We start from the raw sequence: 24259 nt of genomic DNA on the forward strand, positions 1-24259 counted from the left end.
GCCAGCGAATGCTGGCAGGGGCTCATGGGAATTGTAGTCCATGGACATCTGGAGGGCCACAGGTTGACTACCCCTGCTCTAAAGCAGTGTTTCCCAATCTATGGGTCAGGACAGCAAAGCATCTGAAAGTGGGACTGACGCCAGCTCCTTTCCATGGCTGCCTTTTGCATCTCGGAAACCAGGATCCGACCCTGGAAACAGTATCTTCCATTTTGTCTTCACCGCTTACACTTGTTGATCAAGGAAAATGCGATGGACATCAGCATGAGTGAGGATCTTGGGGGAATTAGGGGGGGGTGGAGAAGGTGGTCAAAGGCCGGAATGTAACTTCCACATGCCAAGGCCGTGTATGTCAGAGGGCTTGACTGCTGGGGGGTCATGGCACCAGAGAATCGTAGAACCATAGAGGTGGCAGGGACCTCCTGGGTCATCTAGTCCAACCCCTGCTCAATGCAGGACACCCACAACCCTGTTGCTGACAGTGTAACCTGCCACCCCCTTGAATCTTTCCCTCTGTGTGATGTCTGTTTCTCAAAAGCATCAGATTAGCCACTGTAGAAAATAGTATAGTTGGTACAAGCTGGGTACCAAGGCCATAGTTTGATGAGGGCACCCTGGAAGGCTGACCATGCTACAGAGACTGGGAATGCTTGCTCTGAAGGCAGCACTTCTTCCACCCCTCAAGGCAACAAGTGCCTTGACAGACCTCCGCTTTCGCCCTTAGCAGAACAGATCTGTAAGATCCAACCCAATGAAAGGCGGAAAAGAATATTTTCAGGTATGCAGCCCGATCTTTCAGAAGTCCCCCTTTTTACAGGATCTCCACTGCAAGATGGAGGAGTGGCAAAACAAATTAGTGTATGTACAGGGCACTCTTTGGAGCAGAGTCACAGACTATTTTTATAATACCATGCTCAAAACTGGTTGATGATCCAGACGAGGGATGTGCGCCTCGGCTCAGCCGCCCTGCTGATCACCGAAGCCCAAGGCAGCACGTAGGAGGCCAGCGCCACAGCATGGAGAGCAGGGGGGGCGGCGGTTACCGCCACCCCCCCTGCTCTCCGTGCCCTGGCGCTGGCCTCCTACCGGTGCCACCACCCCTGCTCTCCGTGCTGGCCTCCTACACACCGCCTCAGGCTTTGGTGATCGCCAAGGCATCCAAGCCAAGCCGAAGCGCACATCCCTAATCCAGACATAAAAAGATATCTTAAACTGCCTGCAAATAACCATGATCTGATTATTTGAAAGAAAAGAGCACAGTATTGGCATGTTTCAGAAGCACCACAAACAGAAAGGAAAGTCAGAGTATTAATTTGTTAATCAACGTTAACTTAAGGACATCAAAACTGATTACAACAAGAAGGGGTCAAAGAATAAACTCCACCCCAAGAACTTCTACTCTGAACACCAGCTATTAGGAATGCCAATTTTAATCTACAACTAGAGTTGTTATCAATTAGTCTGTTCATTAAAATCTTTGCTTTCTGTATGTTTGCTACTTTGCTATCCTTCAAGATGCCACAGAACAACTTGGAATCATGGAATTATAGAATCATAATGTTGGAAGGGACCTCCAGGGTCATCTAGTCCAACCCCTTGCACAATGCAGGAATTGGCCACAGGAGCCGAGCACCTACACAATCCCTTCTGTCCACCCACTTACAATCTGCCTAGGTTCACAGAATCCACATTTATGTCAGACAGCTGCCTAGCCTTTGCTTAAAAACTTCCCAAGAAGGAGAACCCACCACCTCCCCAGGAAGCCTGTTCCACTGAGGAACTGGTCTGACTGTCAGGAATTTCATAAAATACGGACTTTTAAATCCAAGACTAAGGGACATAATTTTTGTCAGATAAAGCAGTGAATCTATTTGATGAAACCGTAGGGATTGTATTTATTTATTAAGATTATTTTTATCTCATCTTTCTGCTTAAGGCATCCAGGCAGTACAAATCTTAGATAAAATTCAATTTATCTGTCATTCTCTTTCAAATTATTGCTGATCTGTGTCATTTAAAAATCACAAATTAGGATAATGAGCTGCAGATCTGTTAGTAATTCTCCGATGGAGGGACCCGTTTGGATGTTCTTCTCACTAGAATTCTATAACCTCTCAAAAGCTTGAGCAGGCTAATTTCTCTTTTAACATGCAACTGCTCTCATTTCTGACAGAAACATGAATTTATGAACCCAGGCAGAGAGTGGCTGGGCAGAAGGGAGGTGACTCTAAGACCGTTTATGCACTGAGAACTTCACTGCCCCAGCTCCTGTGCAGGAGCACAAATCGGGGGCGGATGAGGGGCACCTGGCCAAATGCTCCCCCATGTGGGTGCAGGAAGAGGTGGGGCAGCCTGGCTTGAAACCTCCAGTGCGTAAACGGTCTAAGGCAGCGTTTTTCAACCTTTTAGCCTTGGAAGGGCCCCTGAAATAATGTTAGGCTTCAAGGATCCGCAGAAGTGATGGTCATGCCTCCTTGCCAAGCCCCCAGGAGTGAAACGACGGCGTTAACCCTTCTGTGTAAACAGCCAGGCTCTAGGAAAGCCTTTCTTGACTTTTTTACAATTGAGAAACCCCTGAAACATTCTTCAGGCTTCAAGAAACCCCAGACATCACGCAGAATAGGGCTGGGAAGCAGAGCTGTGGACCCAATCAGGGTGGGTCAACATCAGATATGGTCATATCAGATATGGTCAGCATTTGCTGGCAGGGGCTCATGGGAATTGTAGTCCATGGACATCTGGAGGGCCAAGTTTGCCCACCCCTGCCCTAGAGCATGTGACGCCAGGAGTTCATGGTTTTCGTGACCATTACCTGAAAACTATTCCAACCATGCTAGACCCTGCTGGCGACAACAGCTCTCTCGAAATCTAACACGTTCCTAACTGCAGAAAACTACATCACCGCAGTCCTACATAGTTTAGAACAGGGGTAGTCAAACTGCGGCCCTCCAGATGTCCATGGACTACAATTCCCAGGAGCCCCCTGCCAGCATTCGCTGGCAGGGGGCTCCTGGGAATTGTAGTCCATGGACATCTGGAGGGCCGCAGTTTGACTACCCCTGGTTTAGAAGAAAATTGAACAGGAAGAGCCCTCATTTTGCATCTGAGGCCCTCGACAGCAAAAACTTGCTCAGCTATGAAGACAGATATTTAAATCTAATCTGAAGAGTCAGAGAGGAGGAGCAGCAACGGCAGAGGACAGCCTGCAATGTAAGATTTTCCTATGAGTACAACATCGCTACAAAACACTGGCTATTACTAATGCTGTGCAACTAAAAACCGTCTGTGTTGAATCCATCCATTCCAGGAGGACTGGTTGCGTCTGCGTATGTAAGGCAGAATACAAAAAGGTCAACAGGAAAATCACATTAAAGTAGTAGTTTTGTTAACTTGCACCAACATGCATTGACACAACTTAAAATCTGTCTCTATGACAAATATTAATCTAGAAGGTAAGTGGTTTACACACAATATGACACATATTTTTTTTAAATCCTAAGGACTTATTCTTGAGAGCCAGCTCCACTGAGTAGACAATGTAAGGTTCTGGGTAAACCTGCTTTGGACTGCTCTGCCAGGCATCCCAAGATTTAAGCCAAAATCTCAACGCCCCATAACAAGTCTGCCAGAATGAGTCAGGTAAGACAGACCTACTGATAATGCTAAACACGGAGAGCAAACATTGCCGATACAACTTGGCTAGGCTGCTGATTGCTCACAGACCTTCTCCATGAACACAAGAAGAGCCCTGCTGGGTCAGGCCAGGGAGGGTCCCTCCAGTCCAGCCTCCCGTCACTCCCAGGGACCAGCCAGTTCCTCTGCAGGGCCAACAATGGGGTGTACTAGCTGAAGCCTTCCCTGACATTGTCTCCTGGCTCTGGGACCCAGAGATGGAATGCCTCTGAATGTGAAGACTCCTACAGTCACCATGGCTAGTAGCCACAGAGAGACCTACGCTCCATCAATCTATCTAATCCATCATTACATCCTTTGGCCGAGAATGCCATATTTTAATCACTCTCTGTGTAAAGAAGTATTTCATTTTGTCTGTCCTGAACCAACTACCCATCAACTTCATTGGATGCCTCAAGTTCTAGTATTTTGGAAGACGAAGAAAAAAAATTCTTTGTCAACTCTCTCTACCCCATGCATCATTTTATGAGATCTCTGATGTCCCCTCTGAGTCATCTCTTTTCTAAGCTGAAAAGTCCCAGACTCTTCAACCTTTCCTCATAGGGAAGGTGTGCACTTTCTAATCAACTAAGTCGGCCACTTCTAGACTTTTTCAGCTCTGCAAAGTCCCGCCCCCCCCGCCCCCCGAGATATGGTGATGAGAACTTTACATAATCAGAACAGAGTTCAAGTCCAGTGGGACCTTCAAGACCAACCAAGTTTTATTCAAGGAATAAGCTTTCATGTGCATGCACACTTCTTCAGATACACTGAGGCATAATGAAGGAAATCAATCAATCAATCAAAATCTGAGATAGATGGACCATTGTAGCCTTCTTAATTGTGGAATGCTGAGAACACACAGTCCTTCAGTCCTCTGCAATAGTTGCTGTCTAGTGGGTAATTGTTCTGAAAGTAGAACCTGCTAACTTTCCCTTTAAACACAAGCCCTTAAAAAAAGCCACCAATTCACTCTGAATTTGCATGGCAAATAGAACAACACTCTTTTAAAATAAGTATGGCACTCTCTTCACAACATGCTTTTGAAGGTCCAACACAGACCGGAATCCATTTATTGGGCAGTGTCTTCCAACAATTACCATAGTATGCGACTTCTCTTCAGAAGCACAAAAACCAGGTGAGGGTTCTATTGCCTCAGACCCACCTGAATTTATCTCCAGGTGAGTGAGTGACAGACACATGTAAGTGTTTACAAGATAAACATTTGTCGATTTCTTCTAATCCTGAGCTGTGTTGCCTGCAACCATATAAGCCTCAACAAAGTGTGGAGTGTTAAATCAGTCTTGTCTTCATTTATTTAGAAAATCTGCACGCTGCCTCTCCCAAGAACGGGCTCAAGAGCCATCAACACGGCCTACTGATACAGGAGAAGATGTGGGACCAGCTAGATCGAGAACAAACCCATGACTTCCCTGGCTATAGCTGTGGCACTCTCTCACAGAGGTAGGCTGCTAGTTAACCTTAACAGGACAACTTCTTGGGAAGACTTGAAAACAGCTCAGGTCCTTGAGGTACAACCAAGGATGCTCGAGGTTTTTGGCACTCAGGGCAACAAAATTAGTAGAGCAAATGTTTTTTGTCACACTCTTGGTCAATTTCTCAAACAGGCTTAGCGTCTTCCGCAAAAGTGATCGATTGAGGAGAAAGGAACTAAACTCAGGATACATTTTGTTAAGACTAGGTTGCAATGCCCATTCAGATCAATATATTCCCCATCAACCCGACATCCTCTTCACCCCCGCCTCAAACCGGCCACCTGATATCGTAGAGTTGGGTGCTTTGGCACCCAAAGCGGCAGGTCTCTCCTGGTGCAGCCATTGCCGCACTGTGGGGGGGGGAGGGGAGGCGCGGGCGTTGGAACTCCGGTGGGCACACACATCGCAGGTGTGGAGCTCCAAGAGCTGGGTGAGAAGAATAATAGAATCACAGAGTTGGAAGGGGCCATACAGGCCATCTAGTCCAACCCCCTGCTCAACGCAGGATCAGCCCTAAGCATCCTAAAGCATCCAAGAAAAGTGTGCATCCAACCTTTGCTTGAAGACTGCCAGTGAGGGGGAGCTCACCACCTCCTTAGGCAGCCTATTCCACTGCTGAACTACTCTGACTGTGAAAAACTTTTTCCTGATATCTAGCCTATATCGTTGTACTTGAAGTTTAAACCCATTACTGCGTGTCCTCTCCTCTGCAGCCAACGGAAACAGCATCCTGCCCTCCTCCAAGTGACAACCTTTCAAATACTTGAAGAGGGCTATCATGTCCCCTCTCAACCTCCTTTTCTCCAGGCTGAACATTCCCAACATTCCTCAACCTATCTTCATAGAGCTTGGTCCCTTGGAAGCGGGACCTTAGAGGACTAGAGCGAGTTTGGAGGAAGATTCGCAACAAAGTAAGGAGAACTTCTCGTAGGCCACCAACGAGAGCCTATAAGATGGCGATGATGGTAGTGAAGAGTAGTGCTTTCCCACCTCCATCGGGTCTGCATGTTCACACTCAACATACTTCGATCACTCACTGCCCTTGAAGAAGGGCACTCAAAGGTAAGGGAATTGTAAGTAAAGAAGTTTATTTTGTTACAGTCTTCTGTCATTGCAACCATAAGGACAAAAGTAAAACAATTACAACAAGTGTGTTAAGAAACTATAATTAAAATAAATTCAGACTAAAAAAAATTAAATCTTCGTATTAAGAGACTTTTAAAATAAACCTCAAAAGATAACATACAGTTTTACAATAAACATCGCCAACTCTGGGTTTCATCAGGGCCAAAACTCTTCCTGATGGACAGGGATGATAGTGTAGCCGTTGGGAACACGTCTGCCAAAAGAATCTTAATTCGGTCCTCACCCAAACCGGAAATACAAAACAGTATTTGATTCAAACTAGGTTGGATAGAGTCATAAAGGGGACAGTACAGCAGATGGTGCTTGAGATCTTCTACCTGGTTCAGACTGCAGGGGCATAACCGCTTGTCCGACGGGAGACTGTTAAATCTCCCATATAAGTTTGCAGATGGAAAGTTTTGGAAACGAGCCCAAGTAAAGGCCTTTCTAAATGTAGCCTTGACTAAACCATTCAGAAAGCAGGAGGAGTATCTATTTGGCTTTAGCCTCGGGTACTAGACTGAAGATTTTGATTTTTCTGCCAACTCATGATCACACGCAGCATCCTTCTCCTGGACCCAGGCTCGGATTTTATTGAACTCCCATGATTTATTCACGTGAAGCAGAAGTAGGCAAGATGGAAGAGAACAAATCACACCAACAATTTCTTTCCGAGCAATATTGAAAACTGAGCTTAACTAAATGGGTGGAAGGTAAATTTCCTAGTTTTATATAATAGTTTATTAGTTTTAGATGTGCCCTTACAGCAAAAGGCCTCATACTGACCTCAGATCTTGGCAAAGCAGCCAGCCTTGCTTAAGGATTTTCCTAATAAAGGGGTTTTGAGTAGTTTCCTGCCTATACAAGTCTTTTGTCTTCTAGCCCCAGATCTGCACCCCATACAGAAAGATAACTTTGCTCAAGAAGACTATAAGTGCTGGGGCAACTAGTTGACCCCCACTGCAGAATATATATATTTTTAAAGATAGAGCCAGATGAATGTCTAGCCAAGGAGAATACTGCCATGTAGATGGCCCTGCCAGGACAGAGATGCTTGGTAAGTAATATCCAGGTATCTGAAAGAGGGGCACTGTTCAATTCTGCTAGTATTAATGGACCAGCTACATTTGGATCTCTGATTTCCAAAACATAACATATGTTTTGTTTCAGCTGATTTTCAATAGCTCTTCTGCACAATAGAAAGCCAACTTAGCCTTACTCCAGTAAGGGACAAAACCACCGTACCATCTGCATACAGCAGGGCGGGGATCTTTTGATTAGCCAGTGATGGGAATTGGATATTAGCTGTGAGGCTTTTGTGAGCCATTTTGCAGATAAAACCTTGTCACTCCGCTGTGACTTACCTCCATCAATTAATACAGAAAGTATACTGGAGGCCCCTTGGCTACTTTTGGAGATGACTTTCGATAGCTTCAGGTGCCTATTCTGGGACAAAGTGGATAGATTGCTAGATCCCTGCCCCCTTGGATGTTGAAAACAGCTGATGGGTGGATGGGAGGTCTTCTCTGACAGATCATCAACCTTTCTTTCACTTTGGGGCAATTCCCAGAGGGGCTGAACTTTACACAGTCTAAACAAAGGGCATCACAACACTAAGATTTCCTTCCCCCAGAGCCATCCCCAAAACAGACTGACAATATCATCAGTGTGCCAAGTCCATGCAGTAAATATTCATATTCTGTTTATTTTAACGGCTACTCCACATTAAAATATTTTAAGTTGCAGACAGTCCAAAGTATTCACTTGCCAATGTAGAGGAAACAGAGAAGAAACACTTCTCTTTATTAAACCATGTTGCTGTGGTGTTACAATTGGCACCATCTTATTCCGTCCCATGGTAATTGTAACCAGAGTGGTTTCTGCTTAGAAGTCGAAGCACTCGACAAAGAAACGCATCTTGACCGAAATTCTCCCCCCACTAAAGAACCGCCATCATATATCCATGTTTTAATTTGATTTAAATACAGCTGGAAGATTTTATGAAGCAAGAATAAAAACAGGCACGTATCCAGATGACAGCGGTTCTCCTGGAAGGGCTACCCCTGTCCAACAACCAAAATAGAGTCCAATAGGATTGTTAAGACCAACAAAGATTTATTCAAGGCGGGAGGTTTCGAGTGCATATAAATCTTTGTTGGTCTTAACAGTCCTATTGGACTCTATTTTGGTTGTGCTACATCAGACCAACACAGCTACCCACTTGAACCCTGCCAGACAGTTTCCTTTCATGAAACACTCATATTAATACTTCGCTCGTTCTCAAGAAAAAAACGTGGAAAACTAATCTTGCGGGAAGGTGCCAAATGGAAGCGAACTCTTTAAAAGTTGTTCGTTTCTCCAGCTAATTTTATATCAAGAGAGAAGCCAGCCGGAGGGAAGAGACCACGACATTTGGCTCACAACCACTAACCTGGAGGTGGGGGGTGGCAAGATAAACGCTTTCATGGCCCAGCTTCCCAAACAAGAGAGGATGAACAAGATAATTAGATCCTTGTGTGTCATCCGTTTCTAATGGTAAGGAAGAACAAGGTTCAATGCATCATATGGGCAAAAAATAACTTATTGGTGCAAAAGCATTTTTTAAAAAGTGCACGTTCTAAGAGATTCTCGGTGCATATCCCCCCCCCACACACACACACAATTTGCTTCATCAAATTATAAGCGTTTAGGCTATTAAAAATGAATGGAGTGTTTTATTTTCAAAGTTAGTAGCCACCATGATTGTACTGAATGTGTCACAGATCTTTCATAGTGCAAAAGAAATTCTTCTAGCTAGGGTGAGCGTGACGAGCTATTTCTTTCGGGGTTGTGCCCTATCCTCCCTTGCATGGCTGTGCCCTCTTTCCCCGTGAATCTGGCCCACATTTGTACATGCAGCTGGAAGTTAAATAAGCGGTTTCTCTCCCTGAAATAAGCGGTTTCTCTCTCTGTTCATCATACGAAGACTCTAGAACAGGGGTAGTCAAACTGCGGCCCTCCAGATGTCCACGGACTACAATTCCCATGAGCCCCTGCCAGCATTCGCTGGCAGGGGCTCATGGGAATTGTAGTCCGTGGACATCTGGAGGGCCGCAGTTTGACTACCCCTGCTCTAGAGGGAGACGTAATCAAATGCTTGGATGCCTGAGAATTGTCATCCTGCATCAGGCGACAAGGAGCACGGCTGTGGGGCTGAAGGCATAAATGCTTCAGGATGTCCTTTCCTCTCTCAAACGAGTCTTGCAAGCAAAATGGTGACTGACGCATAAGAGAGGAAGCTTAGGCTAAACCGTGTCAGAGAGCCTTAAGAAGGGTGGCGTTTTTTATCCTTCCCGATAGGAGCAGCCGTTTCCCATACTTTTACACACCTATTTGATCTTCGTTTCCCCAGACAGAATACTGATTTTAAAAGCAAATACCATACCTATTGTATGGGAATTAAAGTTTAACCTGACTCCAGTTGAAACCTGACCGGTTCTGAGTTTGAGAGATACACGGGGAAAGACTTTCACAATTGAATGTGGCTGGGTCATCAAATAGTCACGAGATCCCCTTTGTTTGCTTGAATTTAGAAGAAGAAGAGTTGGTTCTTAGATGCCGCTTTTCCCTACCCGAAGGAGGCTCAAAGCGGCTTCCATTAGCCTTCCCATTCCTCTCCCCACAAGAGACACCATGTGAGGGAGGGGAGGCTGAGAGAGCCCTGAGATTACGGAAGAAGAAGAAGAAGAAGAGTTGGTTCTTAGATGCCGCTTTTCTCTACCCAAAGGAGTCTCAAAGTGGCTTACAGTCACCTTTCCCCTTTCCTCTCCCCACAACAGACACCCTGTGAGGTGGATGAGGCTGAGAGAGCCTTGATATTCCTGCTCAGTCAGAACAGCTTGATCAGTGCTGTGGCGAGCCCAAGGTGACCCAGCTGGCTGCATGTGGGGGAGTGTGGAATCAAACCCAGCATGCCAGATTAGAAGTTCACACGACACCAAACCACGACACCAAACAAGGATGATAAAATCAATGCTCTTTCTAGCTACTAAAGAAGCCTTCCCCAACCTTTTGACAGTGGAGGAGCCCCTGAAGCATTTTTCTGGCTCTGAGGACCCCCAGATGCAGTGACAGGCCCCTTTAGAGAAGTGAGCACAGAGGAAAGATGCAGGAGCTGGCCAATCCATCATTTACCGTTTCCCTCGTGGAGAAAGAGAGTAGACCTGTAGAGTCACAGGAGGAGTGAGCTTCAGTGATGTCTAGTGATGTCAGGGGCCATCCAAACTTCTGGGAAACGTCACCTAACCCCTGGGGAGCTCTTGTGAGACCCCAAGCTTCCCTGGAACCCTGGTTAGGAATCCATGTACTAAAGTGTGGCAATACAACCAAGGTTGCATCTGAAGCTCTTGATGACCATGGGTCAAAAATCCAGGCCTAGTGCAGCCCCAGATGTCCAAGAGCTATAGCACAAAAGGCACCAACCACTCAGGACAATGTGCAGAGTCAAATAAGTTTAGAATTATAAAGGGCTAACCATAGCTCAGACAGCATGGTCAAACACAGCAAGGAGTTATCTGTATTCTACACTATACACCAGGGGTAGGCAAACTGCGGCCCCAGTGCTGGCAGGGGCTCATGGGAATTGTAGTCCATAGACATCTGGAAGGCCGCAGTTTGACTACTCCTGCTATACACCCTGATTTACATACATGGTAGACACATTCACAAACAACAACCAGAGTGGCCGTTGCCGAGTTACAAAAACAGATCATGGATGGCTACAGTCAAGACCCAGCACAGGGTGACAGGCAGGACTATTGATACAGATAAGATAATAAATAAATCTTGCAATTCTGTAACAGCTGCCTGCATCCTGAAGCCATCCTGGGATTTCGTTACTGTTTCTATAGCCATCGTGGTTTCTTTTCCGCAGCGGCGTAAACGCCTGCGCAATGCTAGGCTTACTCGTGCATCAGGATGTGCCTCTGACAAGTAATTTGTATCAAGCACCCAGCGGCTTCCGTTCGGATTCCAGTCTGGCTATTCCCATGTCAGGCATCATTAGAGATCATATTCATGACTTCAACAGGAGCACAGCTCTGTGGCTAGCTTTTGGTTATACGCTTGAAAATAATTTTTAGGCTACTCAGATGTTAAGCTTCATCACTGAAGGAAGAGCCACTGCTCTGGAAAGAAGCATCTTTCCCTGGCTCAAATTCAGCTGAATCAACTCAAATCGTTTTGGTGTCACAATAACCTATAACACCATTAAGGTCTCTTTCGGTCCATTCCGTCCCGAGGGGGGGGGGGCATTGGGGTAGAGGAGCCAAATTTGAGGAGCCTCTACACAAAAATAATAAAAGGAAGCCTGGAGTAGTCTCTTTACAGAAGCAACCCATATTTCTTTTCAACATCTAAACCAGGGGTAGTCAAACTGCGGCCCTCCAGATGTCCATGGACTACAATTCACAGGAGCCCCCTGCCAGCGAACGCTGGCAGGGGGCTCCTGGGAATTGTAGTCCATGGACATCTGGAGGGCCGCAGTTTGACTACCCCTGATCTAAACAGAGTTCACAGATTAAATGGGATGTAACAACCTACATGGCTTGAGAAAGTACATTGGCGCAATGGTCTATGGTCATATCAACCACCCCCATGGGGGTGGGAAGGGGCGGGGCCCTGGGTGGGCGTGTCCACAGCGCTGCTTCCCAACCATGTTCTGGATAATTGGACCACTTCTGGGGTTGCTCGAAGCCTGAACAATGTTTCTCGATAGTAAACAAGTTGAGAAAGGCTGGGGGAGGTGATGGGAAGGACTTCTATGCAAGACTCTGGGGAGGTGCCACCAGTCTGACTAGGCAATAGGAACCGCAATGGACTAATGGTCTCCCTCACCACAAGGCAGCTTCACACGCATTCATGTGCTCCACGGGCCTGATCCAAGGAAGTTAAGCAGGGCTAGGTGGTCAGTGATTGGACAGAAGACTACCTGGTGCCACCCTCTTCTGAATATTACTCTCTCCACCAGGCTGAACTAAGATCAGAATTGTGACCACCGCCCCTATATGTTATATGTAACTTTTGCTGATGTTAATTGGGGTTTTTATGGGGATTTTATTGTGTTTTAACTATTTATGTTGTAAACCGCCCTGAGACCTATTGGGAGAAGGGCAGACTAAAAATTAAATAAAAATAAAAATAAAAATAAAAATAAAAATAAAAATAAAAATAAAAATAAAAATAAAAATAAAAATAAAAATAAAAATAAAAATAAAAATAAAAATAAAAATAAAAACAAAAACAAATAAAAATAATAATAATGTGCATACTACCTGGAACTCTACAGAATAAAGGTGGGATATAAGTGTAAACAGCATGCTTACACAATGTTTACAGCAGGGGTAGTCAAACTGCGGCCCTCCAGATGTCCACGGACTACAATTCCCATGAACTTCTGCCAGCGTTCCTCCTCCCATTTCCTCCTCCCAAAATAGCCAATGATAGGCCTGGAGGGGGGAGGGGCCCCGAGTGGGCGTGTCCACAGCTCTGCTTCCCAACCATATTCTGCACGATTGAGCCACTTGTGGGGTTTCTCAAAGCCTGAGGAATGTTCCAGGGGCTTCTCGCTGGTACAGAAGTTGGATTATTAGAGAATTAAAAGAGTATGTGAACAAGCTGTCTATGGCAAGGTATACTCTAAATCAGTGGTCCCCAACTTTTTTATCACCGGGGACCGGTCAACACAATTTTACTGAGGCCCGGGAGGGGGGGGGGGTAGTCTTTTGCCAAGGGACGTCGCTGCCGCCACCTGACCCCTGCTGCACTTGCTTTCCTGCCGGTGCCCCTGACTTCCCACTGCCTGCTGGGGGGCGCTGCCAGCAGCAGCTGCACAGTGCCACACCAAGGGGGAGCCCCAGCCATGGTGGACGCTGGAGAGCACCAAAGGTGAGCTGGTGGCAGAGTGGCAGGGCAGCCCCCGAGGCAGCAGCCGGGGAGGAGGACGAGGAGGAGCCTGGTATCGACTGATCTATGGACCGGTACCGGTCCCAGGCCCGGGGGTTGGGGACCACTGCTCTAAATGATGTCATAATCGGAATTACAGAGACAGACGCCAACAGCAGGATAATACCGAAAATAACCACTGCAGCAGACTCCAACCCTAATCTTTCATTCTAAACATCTACTGCTATTATGTACAGTTTCATGATGATGTGGGAAGCCACAACCAAAACATCTTTAATAAATCCGAAATTTCTTAGCATCCTAACATGTACTCCTGTTAAGAGAATTTCGGTGCCAGACAGAAGCCGGAAGGCAACTTACTCTGGCAGTGATTCAGGCAGCAAGAGGGAAAGAAACTCTAGGAAGGCAAAAAGTCATTCAAGGAACACAAGGTCAGTGGTCGAGCTAAGTGATCGGGGAAGATCTATGCCAGGGGTAGTCAAACTGCGGCCCTCCAGATGTCCATGGACTACAATTCCCAGGAGCCCCCTGCGAGCATTCGCTGGCAGGGAGCTCCTGGGAATTGTAGTCCATGGACATCTGGAGGGCCGCAGTTTGACTACCCCTGATCTATGCTGACAAGAAGTATTAAGCATTAACCGGAAACAGGCCAACTGGACCAAAGAGACTAGTGATAAAGCAAAGTGTGTGTGTGTGTGTGTGGATTAGATACACTGGTTTTGTGGGTCTTTGGGGCGGGTCTTACTTATGTGCAGCATGATTTGATAACAGCTTTCAGGTGCTATTAAGAAAAATAAAAGAGTACAAATATATTTTTTTAAGTTTCTTCAAGTCCAACACAATTTCTTTGGAAAGCCCCAAACCCTGATCAATTTGAGAAGAAATGGTTGTTAACCACAATGGCGCTTAACTGTTTCTCTGCTGCAGCAGACTTTCCTACCCGAGGAGTCTGCCTGAGGGGATGCCACTTCCTCCCCAGCGGTTAGCCTGTGAAACCAGCATCTACAAGGTCATTTAGGGAAACAAAAGAGCTCCTGAATGCACCTGGGAGCTTTCTCTTAAAAGATGTTCCTTCGCAGCAATTATGTACCAAACCTCTGAGCCAAGTTTGGCATTTCTCAGCAGCATCTACAGCTGCAAGATTTTACAAAGTCATTACTATTAAACTTTGAAGACAAAGAGAAGCTCTTAAACAGGTGGAAGTAGACATGATTATTTTCCCCTATGGAAAGAGGTCAAGGCATTCAGTGATGTTTTTCAGATGGTCAACGTAGAGGCTGCTGAAGAACATTCTCAAAAACGCTAATTTTCAATCCTCAGGTTCCTGGGTTCTCATCAACTAGTATGTATATTTTATACTATGTAATCTGTTGGAGTCACTATAAAGTAAAAAGTATACTTAGAATGAAAGAAATATAGAATCATAGAGTTGGAAAGGGCCATAAAGGTCATCTAGTCCAACCCCCTGCTCAATGCAGGATCAGTCCAAAGCATCCTAAAGCATCCAAGATAAGTGTGTATCCAACCTTTGCTTGAAAACTGCCAGTGAGGGGGCGCTCACCACCTCCTTAGGCAGCCTATTCCACTGCTGAACTACTCTGACTGTGAAAATTTTTTGCCTGATATCTAGCCTATATCATTGTAGTTTAAACCCATTACTGCGTGTCCTCTCCTCTGCAGCCAACAGAAACAGCATCCTGCCCTCCTCCAAGTGACAACCTTTCAAATACTTAAAGAGGGCTATCATGTCCCCTCTCAACCTCCTTTTCTCCAGGCTGAACATTCCCAAGTCCCTCAACCTATCTTCATAGGGCTTGGTCCCTTGGCCCCAGATCATCCTCGTCGCTCTCCTCTGTACCCTTTCAGTTTTATCTACGTCCTTCTTGAAGTGAGGCCTCCAGAACTGCACACAGTACTCCAGGTGTGGTCTGACCAGTGCCGTATACAATGGGACTATGACATTTTGTGATTTTGATATATATATAACTTAGAGAGTTCTTATTAAGCATCTTAAGAACACGGCTAACCTAATTCTAATTTAATCCACTGGCCAGAAGATTACCATCTATTTTTATGAAAGAGAAAATTCACCACGTTTAGGGTTGGCAACTAGGGTTGGGCGCTTCGGTCCCCAAAGTGGCTGGTCTCTCCCGGCGCAGCCAGTGCTGTGCGTGGGGGGGGGGAGGCGTGGGCATCAGCGACTCCCCTCCCCGTGGCGCTGGCTGCGCCGGGAGAGACTGGCCACTTTGGCCGCTGAAGCACCCAACTCTATTGGCCATCTTTAGGCAGTGGCTAAGAGTTCCCCTGGAGAAAGTGCTGCTTTGGAAGGTGGACTCTATAGCAGGGGTGGTCAACCTGTGGTCCTCCAGATGTCCATGGACTACAATTCCCATGAGCCCCTGCCAGCGTTCGCTGGCAGGGGCTCATGGGAAATGTAGTCCATGGACATCTGGAGGACCACAGGCTGACCACCCCTGCTCTATAGCACTGCACCCCACTGAGGCCCCTCCCCAAATCCCATCCTCCTCAGACTCCACCCCCAGAATGCCCAGGTACTTTGCAACCCAAGCTACTTCTTCTGTGACCAGTGCTATTTGCATACCGCAGGTAGGAAGACCACAGCAACCAGTCCGAGAACAACAGTGATTAGTTATAATTGTCCTTATCCCTACTAACACAGGGATTCCCAACCGAAGCACGATGCGGCAAGTAGGAGACCAGCGCCATGGCACAGAGAGGAGGGGTGGTGACTGCCACCCCTCTTCTCCGTGCCGCGGCACTCACCACCTTGGGCTTCGGTGATTGCCAAGGCGGCTGGACCGCGCTGAAGTGCACACCCCTCTGTGACCCTTCCCTTCCTACCTTAATGGACTTGGCCACAAGCTAGGGAACCAGCTGCTCCCATTTCTCCCCCTCCCACATGTGAGGCCACTCAAGGTTTCTGTTCCTGGGAAGGGGCAGCACCTACATACCTACTCCCTCCTGCCTCTCCCCCCTCAGTCCTTCTCCAACTTCCTGTTGACATGGGTGGTGATGTCACTTCCAGTGACGCGTCACTTCCGGAAGGATGTGGCCGGCTGACATAACTTCCAGGGCTCCTCAAAAGCTGAAACATTGTTCCAGCGGCTTCTCCACGTTTAAATGGTTGAAAAAGGCTGTACTAACGTGTTGAACAGAAACCGCTGCTAATGTTGTCCAACTACCTAAGCTCAGGAAAAGCTATAATTCCCCTAACTTATTTATGTGGGACAAACAACCAAAAGAAGTGACAAATTCCAGTGACAGTTTGTCATGTAGCCATATAGTGAGAGATGCACTGAAAAAAATCACATCAGAGAAGGAAAGACATGTTGAAAGCTGAGGCAACATATGGTCCCAATATGGATCCACTTTGAAACAGGAAAGAGGAAAATGTAGCTTGGGAAGGGAAGGGAGTCAAGGCAAGGACTTCTGCAAAGGTAGCAGTATGCTCAAAATGGTTCAGGGGGCACGTTCTGCTGGCTTGTCGGCCCTTTATGCAGATATCTCCTCTATCAACAAGTATTAGATACATCAGGGGTAGTCAAACTGCGGCCCTCCAGATGTCCATGGACTACAATTGTAGCCCATGGACATCTGGAGGGCCGCAGTTTGACTACCCCTGAGCTACATAGCGTGTTTACACAAGAATATATGTAGGACAAAGTCTGAATCCAGTGCTACCTTTAGGTCCAACGAAATTTTATTCAACATCTAAGCCTTCATGTGCTTGCATGTGAAAGCCTAGATCCTGAATAAAACTTTGTTGGACATAAAGATGCCACTGGACTCCAAGCTCGTTCTGCTGCTTCAGGCCAACATGGCTACCACCTGAATCTAAGAATATCTGTGTGACTGACTGAAGGCAGTCCGAAGGTTAGAGAAATTAAGGCAGGAAAGCTCTGAGCTGGAGTATGAATGTACTGTCCACATGAAGGCCAGTAAAATAAGGGATGAAGCAGAACTGGAATAGCTTGGGAGAGGTGGCTGTAACTAGCCCAAGGACAAAAGAACAATAAAAAAAAACCCAGTAAGAAGGCTGTTCAAATGATCTCCGATGGTGAGAGAGTTTGTTATCGACAAACCTACTCATCTTCTCAATTCCTTTGAAATGTGGTGCTGAGGAAGTTTTCTGGATACTGTGAACTGCCAAGAAGGCAAAGAAGTGGCTTCTAGATCAGATCAACCTAAACTTCATGCTTTGGTCACATTGTGAGAAGCCCGGAGTCTCTGGAAAAGACAATCATGCTCGGAACAGTTGAAGGCGGCAGGAAAAGAGAAAGACCCGACAGGAGATGGATGGACTCTATGGAGGATCCCATGACCCTTCATTTTGTAGTCCCAGTAGCCGTAGGCAAGGCTGTTGACAACAGGATGTTTCCGAGGGCATTAATTCATAGGGCTAAGTTAGCAGGGACTTAACAGCACTTAGAACGCGTACTTCTTCTTGTGTGTGTACTGCCCCTCTGAAATTTTCTAAGCTGCATGACACGAAAAAAGTGCTTGAAGACTACATAAAATCAACCCTACTTGGATGGTCATATCTGCCTGCTGGAATCATCAGTGAAAAAACAACTTCATAGGGGAAAAAATCAAGATGGTTTAGCAATTTGCAGTCAGTGAAACATTATGGATGGGAGAATAAAGAAGATAATTCTTTAGAAGGACGTGACAGAACCTTTTTGGTCCATTGTGTTCACTGGAGGAAACAAACCTGGGATACGGGATGGTGGCAACTGAATCAAAAATAAAAAGATGCAGAGTTCACACAGAGTTGCTGTTGAAAAGGCATGCAGAACACTCAAAAGGACAGCTGGATTAATTCAAAAATGTTTTGGCTAAACATGAAAATGTGGCATGGTAAGCATTAGAGATAATCCAAGTTGGATGCATCAGCCAAATTCACGTCTCCGGCACAGCAAATATCTAAGCAATATGTCCCTAGAATAAGATGTCATACTCCGAAAGCTTTAGAGTAGGGGTGGCCAAACTGTAGAGCGGGGGTAGTCAAACTGCGGCCCTCCAGATGTCCATGGACTACAATTCCCAGGAGCCCCTGCCAGCAAATGCTGGCAGGGGCTTCTGGGAATTGTAGCCCATGGACATCTGGAGGGCCGCAGTTTGACTACCCCTGCTGTAGAGGCTCCAGGCTTCTCCCTTTCTGCCTCTAAAGCAGGGGTAGTCAAACTGCAGCCCTCCAGGTGTCCATGGACTACAATACGCATGAGCCCGTGCTGGCAGGGACTCATGGGAATTGTAGTCCATGGGCATCTGGAGAGCCACAGTTTGGCCGCCGCTGCATGTACAAAAGCAACGAAGAGCACATCTTCAAAAAACAAAAACCCACCAGCTGAAATAAGACATCTTCATACACAGTGAACAGAACACACCCAGAAATTTTGGAAGATTTTAATCAAACCACGTTGCAACCATAACAGTCAGGCATAGGCATGTCATGGAGTGAATTATGAGAAAGATTGGCCATATTATAGTCACTGCCTGATCGTAGCTCCTACTCAGGTGCAAGTCCCAGTTTGTTCAGCAGTCTGTACAGCAGTCTGTCTACTCAAGAAAACTTGGCAAAAATACCTACAAATAGTAGAATATTTCTGCACAAGTTAGATACGTATTTAAAGCCGGCGTGAGCGCAGACAAAAGGCCACACGCTAACCGGAGCAGGCAAAACGGCTAGCTCTGTATTCTGCCCACATCCCCACAGCCAAATTGGGGACCTTCGTAGCCACCTCGTCCCTGGAGGGGGGGAGAGAGAGACCTGAGCCTGGATTCTGATTCAGCATTTCCCCACCTTCTTCCAGCCCTCCTCCCCCATCCCTGACAGGGTTTCTTCAGGCAGCCGAAGACTGTAATTTAGCCGGCTACACCCAGCAGAAAAGCCATTCAAACCAGAGACGGCTCCCTCGGTTTCCGCACATTCCACTTCACCCCGCTTCCCCCCCCCCTCCACCCCAGTGCATCCCCTTTATTAGGATTTAACCATTGGGCTACACTTAAGCCAGACAGAATGGCCACCAGCTGAGCTGTTCAGGTAGAAAATTCCTTCTCGCTTCTCACTGGATTGACTCTGCCCCCTCACCTCCAGAAGGGCAGCGCCCAGATACTGAGACCAGACCCCCACCCACCCACCCACCCACGGCCGGGGAGGAGGACTCCCAAACAGGAGCCCCCCTTCCCCCCCCCCGGGGCCCAGGCCAAGGTGCCGGGAGCAGCGGGGCCAATGGAGAAGGGCCCTTGGGGGGGGGGCTTCTGGGCACCCGAGGCCCGTTCACGATCGCCATCTGGTTAGTGGCCAATTATCAATGTCCAGACCAGCAGTCCCAATCAACCGCGGGCAGCCCCCCCCAGCCAGCCCTCCAAGGGCCTGCCCCGCCCAGCGGCCCTCCCGGCACCGAGTCCAGAGGCCCGGGGGCGCCACTCCCAAGAACCGCCCGCTGGCCGGGCCCGCCCCCCGCCCCCCCCCACGCCCATGGGGCCCCTGGGGGGGTCGCCTTCCTCTGCGGATGCAGCAGCCGGGGGGGGCGGGGGGGGGAGATGCTGCCGCTGCTGCTGTTTCTGATCTGGGGGCTCCTGGGCCCCGCCCGGCGGATCTCGGGGGAGGGAGGAGGGAGGGGGGAGGGGGCCCTGCAGGAGGCAGCCCCGAATCCCTCTCGGCTCTGGGAGATAGGGGGGGGCGGCCAGACCAGACAGCTGCGGAGCCCCCGGAAGGGTGGGGGTGGGGGTGGGGGGTGGGGGTGGGGTGTGGGTGTGGGAGCCCTCCCCCCCCCCGCTGTCCCTGCGGCCGAGCCCCTTCCCCAGCTGGGGTGGCCGGAGCGCCTGGATGGCCTGGCCTGGCCGGGAGGGAGGGCGGGGAGGGGGCTCCCGCAGAGAGAGGGGCCCGGGACCCCCGGACTGAGGAGGGGGCGGGGGTGGGGGCGGGGGGGAGCGGCGTCTCCTACCGTGCGGGCTGCGGGGCTGTGCGGGGCTTCTCCTCCGCCTTCCTCCCTCCTTCCTTCCTCCTCCTCCTCCTCGGGGCTTCCCGCCCAGCTCTGGCCGCTCCCGGCGCGACGCCGCCGCCTCCCCCCCCACGCCCCTCCCCCGCCAAGCCGGCCTCGCCCGCCCCGCCCCCTCCCCGCCCTCACTTCCGGCGCCCAGGCCCCGCCCCCCACCCTCCTGCGGCGGCCTCCCCAGCGGCGCCTCTGGGCATGTGCAGAGGGAGGCGCCCCGCAGCCCCCAGCCGGGAGCTCCGGCCACGCCCACCCCCGACCCCGCCCGCGGAAGCCGCAGGGAAGAGAAGGGGCGGCCGGCATGTCCGGGGCAGGGACCCCCCCGCCCCGCCCGGGCTCTCCCCCCGCCCCACTGGCCCGGCACCCCGCTCGGGGGCCCTCCAGGGTGGTGGGGGGGCTGGAGCAGAGCCCCCCACCCATGCCAGCCCTGCAGAGCGCCCTTGGAAGATGGGAGAGCTCCAGGTGCCCCCTGCAGGTTGGCAACCGTGGCCGGAAGGAAGGGACCCAGCGAAAAAGATGCCCCCTTTTGCACAAATCCAGGTGGCATCGGAATGAAATTCTGCCGCTCGGGCAGCCCTGCCGAGGCACGCCTGCTTCCCTGGGGGGGCTATAGGGGATTACCCTCGCTCCCTCGTCTGGGGTTCCCAACCTCCAGGGAGCACCTGGGGAGCCGCCGCTTGGATTGTTCTCCCACATTATACCGTGCTGAAGTCCCTCCCCTCGCCAACCCCCCCCCCCCCCAAATCTCCAGGTATTCCCCAACCCTACACCTTGGATGGCTTTTTTGTGTGTTCTGAGCTGCCTCACATTAGATACAGGAGAGGCACTTGAGCCACTCTCTAAACAAATCTGTTCCCCTTAATATAGCCAACTGATGGAGAAGCTGATTCTGTGAAGGTTCAAGGGGGGGGTGGCAGGTGATGGGATGAGCGAGAGGGTTGTGGGTGTCATGCATAGTGCAGGGGGTTGGACTAGATGACCCAGGAGGTGCCTTCCAACTCTATCCTTATCCATGGTTCCTCTATATATTTGTGAAATATATAGGGTGGAACGGTCTGGGGTGGAACAGTCTGGGGTGTTCTAGTTGGAATAGGGGCAATCACGGTGCAGCTCCCACCCTGCCTCCCTGGACATTAGCCTCTCAGATGTGCCGGAGACACACAGAGCTCTGCCAGACCAAACACGAGCCCTCATTCCCTCCTATCGCTCCTGCTGCAAGGGAGGCAGAGAGAGACACAGAGAAAGCTGCCCCAAGCTGCTGACCAGCCCTTCTTCCCTCCTAAGTATGAGCCCTGATTACCTGCTATTCCTCCTGCTCCCACAGAGAGATAGACACAGAGAGAGACACCCCTGCTGCGTCAGAGGGAGAGAGGGACAGACAGAGCTGCCCCAAACTGCACACCAGCCCTGCTTCCGTCCTACAAACCAGCCCTGATTACCTGCTACACCTGCTGCACACACAGCAACAGGGAGAGACACAGAGAGAGATCTGCACCTCCCAGTGTCCCCTGGGTCCTAGTGCCCATTGTATTCCTGTTTGCAATGCACTTTCTTGCTAGTGATTCTAATATTTCTGGTAAAGGCTTGGAGGAGGAGCATGTCCCATGGCTTAAGTGCCACTCAGGCCCCTGAGTGCCTCCTCCTCCAACTGGCTTACCTGTCTGTCCAGCAGCCAGCCAATCTCCTTCCATTCCCCACCCCTGACCATCCCCTCCTACTTTCCTCCGAGGCTCCAGATCTCTGCCGCGTGAGAGCTGCCCCTGCCAGTGAGTTCCCTTCCTTGGGGCCCCCAGCCTGCAGCCTTTTCAGGTCCTGGGGGAAGGGAGAGACCATCCATAGAGTTCTTTAACCATCATCCCCAATCTTGCACCCATTGTATTCCTGAATGAACTTTGTCCCTAGTTAAATACAGACAGGCATTGGGGGGACACATCTAGCTAGCACCCTGCAGTAAAAACACGAATCACGTGACAATTTGTCCTCGTTCATCATCGCCCCCAAATCATGTATCAGATGGAGGCAGCAGTGGGATATGTGTGTGTTTCTGTCTGGACCCCTGGATCCCAGTGCTAGGAGACAACATCAGGGAAGTCCCATGTCTGCCCCCCCCCCCCCGCAACAGGATGAAGCAGGATGCATTAACTAGATGGATTATGGGCTGGACCCAACAGGGTTTCATCTTCTTGGGCAGAGAGGAAATGAACCCATCCTTTATTTTACCTTCCTTTCATCACCCTTGTCTCAGAGGTCACACACAGCTCTGTAACCACCCTGGATTGTGTCTATGTATACAGCAGTAGAGATCAAAACTCTGTTGTAGATTACACCAGTGAAGAAATGGATTAGATAAAGTTCATATACTTTAATCAGAATTTTTCTGTTGCCGAATGTAGACTGGAAAGGAGTTATCCCCTGCATGCCTGAATGTAGGAACACTTAGGAGTATGCTACTTTAACCTGAGCGAAGTAATCTGGGTTTTTCATTGGTTTGTTTACTTCCTTTTTACCCCTATCTTTCTCATTGGAGCTATATGCAGCTTACATTGTTGTGGTTTCCTTAACTTTACCTTCACCACAACCCTGCGAGGTGGGTTAGGCTGAGAGGGTGTGACTGATCCAAAGTCATCTAGTAGACTGGAGATTCGAACCTGGGTCTTTTGGATCCCAGTCTGACACTAACCACTGGAGCATGCTGGCTAGGTCTTTTGTGTGTCTACATTGTCTAGAACTGGGGTAGCTGAACTGTGGCTCTCCAGAGAAACATGGACTAGATTAGAAGAAGAAAAGGAGAAGAAAAGAAGAAGAGTTGGCTCTTATATGCCGCTTTTCTCTACCCAAAGGAGGTCCAAAGCGGCTTACAGTCGCCTTCCCTTTCCTCTCCCCACAACAGACCCCTGTGAGGTGGGTGAAGCTGAGAGAGCCCTGAGATTACTGAAGAAGAAGAAGAGCTGGTTCTTAGATGTCGCTTTTCTCCTGAAGGAGCCTCAAAGCGGCTTACAGTCGCCTTCCCTTTCCTCTCCCCACAACAAACAACTTGTGGGGTGGGTGAGGCTGAGAGAGTGCTGATATCACTGCCTAGTCAGAACAGTTTTATCAGTGCTGTGGGGAGCCCAAGGTCACCCAGCTGGCTGCATGTGGGGGAGGGCAGAATCGAACCCGGCATGCCAGATTAGAAGTCCACACTCCTAACCACTACACCAAACTGGCTCTCAATGAGCCCCCCTCCCCAACCTGGAATGCACATGTTAAGGAATAAACCATTGGACTGACTTTTCCCTTGGCTCCTTCCGTGGCACTCAGCATGGAAGTGCCGCCTCAAGAAAAGCACAAGGCAGGCCTCTTGCAAAAGAGCGAAACTTGAGCCAGGCGGCCACTGGTGACCCACCTGCTCCTGTGGCGTGGCTCAGATCCCCATCTCGTCCCGGCCTGCTCTGGGCAATGCGTCAGGCTGTGCCAAGCCAAGGGCACACCCATGTGGAACGCTTGCCTGCCGGCCAAGGGAGGGAGGAGGTGGCACGCCCGTGGGAGCAGTGCCCAGGCAAGAACAAACAGCCTCCAGGCCCAAGGAAATATGCAACCAACCGAGACACGCCTTCTAGCCAGCAGCCTCCTGCCATGACCGAGCGGGAGGGGGGGGGGGGAGAAAGAACACCGAACCTAAGGCTGCCCAGTGATTGCTTTCCCACAGGTTCCAGCCCACTTCAGATCTCGCCCGTTCACACAGTACAGTTGCAAAGTGCACCGGAAGCATATTCTTCAGTGGGACTAACAATGCCTTGAGAGCAAACTGATATATGGCTTTGCATTTATAGAATGCTTTTGAAGGGTTTCATGGTCAGCAATGTCGTCCTTAGTAGCCCACTGCAGTGATTATGGTGGTGATCAACCATTTTGCCACCTTGTATTCCTCGGGAGGTGGTGGGTTCTCCATCTTTGGGAGTTTTTAAGCAGAGGCTGGAGAGCCATCTGACGGAGAGGCTGATTCTGGGAAGGTTCAAGGAGGTG

The 24259-nt window shown here is 49.2% G+C and overlaps 1 protein-coding gene across 1 annotated transcript in view; it reads right to left on the minus strand.

Moving 5' to 3' along the window:
* Nucleotides 1–20364, minus strand: part of RAPH1 (Ras association (RalGDS/AF-6) and pleckstrin homology domains 1) — a 90178-nt gene extending 69814 nt beyond the window's left edge. The window contains 1 exon segment of the mRNA XM_077319212.1: nt 20207–20364. The gene's annotated coding sequence lies outside the window, so the exon portion shown is untranslated.
* Between the last annotated feature and the right edge of the window lie 3895 nt (nt 20365–24259).

Source organism: Paroedura picta, chromosome 2 (genome assembly GCF_049243985.1).
Source record: "Paroedura picta isolate Pp20150507F chromosome 2, Ppicta_v3.0, whole genome shotgun sequence".
NCBI classification, from domain to species: Eukaryota; Metazoa; Chordata; class Lepidosauria; order Squamata; family Gekkonidae; genus Paroedura; species Paroedura picta.